Source organism: Lolium rigidum, chromosome 3 (assembly GCF_022539505.1).
Source record: "Lolium rigidum isolate FL_2022 chromosome 3, APGP_CSIRO_Lrig_0.1, whole genome shotgun sequence".
NCBI lineage: Eukaryota > Viridiplantae > Streptophyta > Magnoliopsida > Poales > Poaceae > Lolium > Lolium rigidum.
This window is the reverse complement of record NC_061510.1, coordinates 385,935,451-385,940,364: the sequence shown is the minus strand read 5'-3', so window position 1 is coordinate 385,940,364 and position 4,914 is coordinate 385,935,451. Positions and strand designations below refer to the sequence as shown.

The 4,914-nt window shown below is 43.7% G+C and overlaps 1 non-coding gene across 1 annotated transcript; it reads left to right on the top strand.

Moving 5' to 3' along the window:
- Positions 1–1,974: 1,974 nt before the first annotated feature.
- TRNAR-ACG lies at positions 1,975–2,047 on the top strand. Its single transcript has one exon. It is a non-coding gene; the product is annotated as a tRNA-Arg (tRNA).
- Positions 2,048–4,914: the final 2,867 nt, after the last annotated feature.

Genomic DNA, 4,914 nt, shown 5'->3' with positions numbered 1-4,914 from the left:
ATTTAAGTTGATCTACCAAGAATGTTTATATTAAGGAGCTGAGGTAATGCTATGTGCATTATATATGCATGAAAGTGATGTCGCAAGTACAGTGATGATTAGCTTAATCATCTTTGTTAATCTAGTATACTCCTCCTAAGTACTTATGGTGTCTGAAAAGAAGAGTCGTCGTTGGATAACATTGTCTAGTATCATTGGAGTGTTCTCGGAGATCTCTGGCGTCAATGGCGAATAAATAAAGATTTTCTTTCTTCTTTTTTTCTCTCCTTTAAAGTGGAACACATTTGAGGTCCTAGCATGAAACTGATGGTATTTGGTGCTTGATGCTTGATGGGTACCATGCCGAACGTTGGACACCACACAGCAGCACCGGACGCATACCAACTTCGTAATTCATGCTGGAGGGAATTGGTGCAGATGATTCTCACTTCTGCGCTTCAGAGCTCAGACTGTTTTGCTGACACAAGATTGCTAATAGCTAGCGATTAGTAGTTATGCTAACTGAATGCATAAACAGTGACTCTGTGGCCGAATGGTTAGGCGTTGGATAAGGCCTTGGTCTTCGGGGTGCTTCAGAGATTCTGGGTTCGACTCCCAGCAGAGTCGTTAATTTTACTTTCTCCTCTACTAACGAGTTGATAAATTTGTTATTTGTCTAAAACAAACACAGAAATTCTCGGTGTAAATTCACTTTGCTAATTAAGTACGAGAATGAACATGTATCTATAGAAAGTAATAGACATAAGCTATACTATACTTTATGACTCATTGTCATCCTTAGCAATTATTGTGAATTTCCAATTAATTTTTGTGAAGTAATTAATTTGGAAAGAGAAAATATATCATACAAATATAGTAGAGTTCTCTTATGTTTAAGGGATCATCCCTAGCTATGAGAAAGCAACTTTCTCTTTCTTATTTCTCTTTTTTCCAACTAAATAAAATCCGGAGTGACAAATGTAGAAGAAGATTGATATCACCCTATATTATACATGCCCTAATAAGAAGAGTATGGAGTAGACGCAATCTTCTATTCTTAAAACTCAGAAACTCCTCGTCTCCGGTCATTTATCCATTCCTATTATGTGGTGCCCAGAAGTGGAAGTCCTATGTAGGAAAAGATTTATTTACCGAGAACCAACCTGAGGTTGGGTGGTTAGGAGGGTGGTTGTACCCCCAGCCCACCAGAGTTCAAACCCCAGGTTTGACATCTGTGTGTCTCATAAAGGCGGAATATTCATTCAGTGGGAGACGACGTTCCCGTCGACAGCGAGGCGCCTGTGGTGACTTCGTCAATTTCATGATCCAATCCGCCGGCTCAGTCTTCCGAAGGTGCTCATAGGGTAGGGTGTGCGTGTGTGCGTTCATAGGGGTGAGTGTATGCGCGTGTATGTGAGCGTCTGCGTTTGTACTATGTTTCTCAAAAAAAAAAAGATTTATTTACCATATGGGGTTCAAGAGAAGAGTCGGCGGATATGATCATGTAGACATGTTCAGACAGGTTGAGACGTTTTGGGAGTTTATAAAACTTTAAACTGAACTCTCAAAAGTCAAAACCTGTTAGTATGTTTAGGAACTGAGAGAATACTTGTTATGGTGTTTCAAAAGGAGAGTCGTTGTTGGACAACAGTTCCTAAAATCATTGGAGCGTACGTTCTCGGATCTTTGGAGGAGTCAAAGGGGAATAAATATAGCTTTTCTTTCATTTTTTCCCTTCTTTTTAAAGTGGAATATATATTTGAGGTAGCATGAAAACGATGGTATTTGGTGCTTGACGGGTACCATGCCGAACGTTGCACACCACCCAGCAGCACTGCCGCACCGGACGACACGCATCAAGTTCTCAGTTTCTGGCAGGCGTACAAGGTTCTTGCCTCTGAACATCAGACTGTCGAGCTGTGATGGAGGGAGCAACACCCAGTTACTGCACAAAATGGCTAACTAATATTGCGTTAATTGTACATCCACAACAATGACTCCGTGGCCCAATGGATAAGGCGCTGGTCTACGAAACCAGAGATTCTGGGTTCGATCCCCAGCGGAGTCGTTTTTTTGTTGTTTCATCTCTTTGCACCTAGAGAGCCTTCAGCAAGTGGATTATCTTTTTAGTCCAATTCCCTCACAAAATCTATTCTGTTTGACAAAAACAAGCAAGTAAGTCTTCCCAGAGACATTTCATTTCAGATTGACAAAGGAAAATGTCCCTACTGTTTATCCAATCCAGGAAGCCGATCTGAAAGCAATGGGAGCTAGGTAGCTCGCCTCTTCCTGATTGTTCTATTCTGACGTTTTCCCTTTTTTGTTCCTTTCCGTCTGTTGTTTTTTCATTCGAGCGGGAAAATGTTTGTGCAGCCATTTGTTTTTTTCGTGTGTTATCTTGATCCAGGTGGGGTTTGCACCAATGGCAGCTCAGGGGCAGATTTCATGGCAGCACATTCTCATCCAAGGGGAACTGGCGGTTGGATTTGGATCGACTCGGCCGACGTCCTGTGGCGGCTCTTAGTTTTTTGTTTGGTTGGAATTTGCTAAATGAAGCTTTCCACATCTGCTTACAGTTTAGCACACTGCACACTACCGTAACTCGTTGCCGTTCGCTCCATGGGACTAAAATTCTAACGTTTTGCTTAGAAAAAAGTTCACTTCTCGTCCTTGCTTTTGGAGAAATTTAATTTTTATCCTAAAAATTATTTTTTTTAGTTTAGAACAGATCTTGAATATTTGGAATAGTTCACTTTTCATCTATATTGGTTGACTTGAAAAATTTGCTAATATGAAAAAAAGAAACAGGCAAGCAACGGAACTGGTTTTGAACCCCAAGCCCAAGCCAGTTAAGATGTCGAACCCAACATCTTAAATGCAAAAAAATAGAAACTCTTGCGTTCCTGAGCCAGTCTCTCCCTCGATTTTTCTCATTGCCAATTTTCTTGAAACGTCGCGTCATGGAGGTCCCCTTGTTTTGCCTACCATCATCATCATCCTGCCTCTCTTTTCTTGCATCGTTGCCTAGAGCTTTTCTTGCACCGTTGCCTTGAGTTTTTCTTGCAAACCGTGGCAAATATTTATCTGGCTCAACCGGCATAAGGACTAAAGACGAATGATTTTGAGAGTTCGAGGTTCATTTTGGACCAAACTGAAGTTCTAGGACAAAAAGTGAAGTTTCACTAAAATCTGAGGACTAAAAGTGGACTTTCTTCTTTTGCTTAATATTTTTTTGTGGGGTTCTTTTGCTTAATATAATTTGCCGAAATCAACAAGCAGCACACTAATGTCTTAGTAGTGATGAAGAACGATGTCAGCTTTAGCCCTACAACAACGAAATCACGCGGGCACCGGATCGAGCGAGAGCGAGAGAAACAAGAACAGAGAGACGGTGTTTTTGTGCAGCTGTGTTACGGTGATTGTCGAGTACTACCCAGTACTACCGGGTACTACCGCTCTAATTAATTGTGTCCGTCCGATCTGACCAGTTAATTAAGCAATTTTAATTAAGGTTACTAGGGGTATTATGGTGAATTCGGACGTAACCGTCCCCACCACGCACGACGGCAGCGCCCCGGTCGCTGCCCAACCTCTGCTTCTTTCCTCGTGAGCATCGGCGAGAACTAGCGGATGCCGACGAACCCCTGCCGCCAAATCCTCGCGGCGACAGCGCCCATAGCCGGAGTGCCGTTCCCTTGGGTAAACCGCCCCTTCTGCAGCTCTCCTCTCCCGTGGACCGGCGGACGGGGACGGTGGCAGGTTTCTTCGGCGCTGGCCCAGGTGTTGTCGAGACTGCTCTGCGGGGAGGGCGCCGGCGCCGTCGAGAGGTGTCGGTGTCGGTAGGTTGGAGCGCACGCGCCGCTCTCCGGACGCACATTTGTGCCCCGTGCCCGCCTCGGCTGCCTCGCGAAGGAGCTCGGCCAGCCTCGCCTCTCGCCCACCAGCTCGCTCGCGTCCTCTAGGCACCTCTCGGCAGATGAACCCCGCGCCCCAGCGTCGACCATGCAATCCACCGCCACCTCCATGCCAGTGATCTCCACCTGACAGTGAATAGCACCTCAAACAAAGCTAAGGTACACATTCCACCTAAATCGGCACGATCTTGTACAGTTGAATCAAATATGTTGCAACTCATTGTTCCAATTTCAGTTGAAAAGTTGTCACTTTATGCTGTTAAAAATTCACATGGTCCACGAGAATTGACTATCGCTAGAAACTTTAGCTCCTCTTAATCAACCGAGATACTCATGTTTGATAACTGCCATGGCTCCTCTGAATTCCAGTTGGTCTATTCTTCTGAAAATCATTTGGCTGCGGGGATAGCTTTGTTTCAGAAAGTCAAATTAATCTAGCTTGTCAGGGCTGGCATCCAAATATGCCCTTATCGGTAGATCTCTGTAGTTTTCAGGTGGGCTACAGTAATGTTATAGGAACAATTGATAGTTAACTGCATGACAATTCTGCCTACTTGGGACAAAGCCATAAGTAAATTGCATTGTAGACCGGAAGAACGAGTAATATAGAGGATCTTGGTTTAGTTCATACAAGTTTTATGGCCAAAGTTCAATCACTGAATCTAGGTACTTCTTTTGCTGAAGATCGTTGTTGCTCGTATGCCAAACTCTACTCACTGAATTTAGGGAACTAAAAGCAGAGTATGACTCAACCATTTTTAGCTTCTTTGAACTGTGTATATGAGGGTTCTCTTTGTGGTCTCAGAGCTATTTATTTGTCTTTGCTACATAAAAAGAGCAATCTAGCTACATTTACACTCATCTAGGCATCCAATTTTCTATGGAGCAGCTGCAAATGTCGTCGAGGTGGTTTCCTCTCACTCGCGGCCTCTCAGACATCCTAGCCCCTTTTCCACAATTGTAAGCCTGTATAGTAGAGTCACATCTATTTGCTTCATCAATGTGGTTACTTCCTATTCGG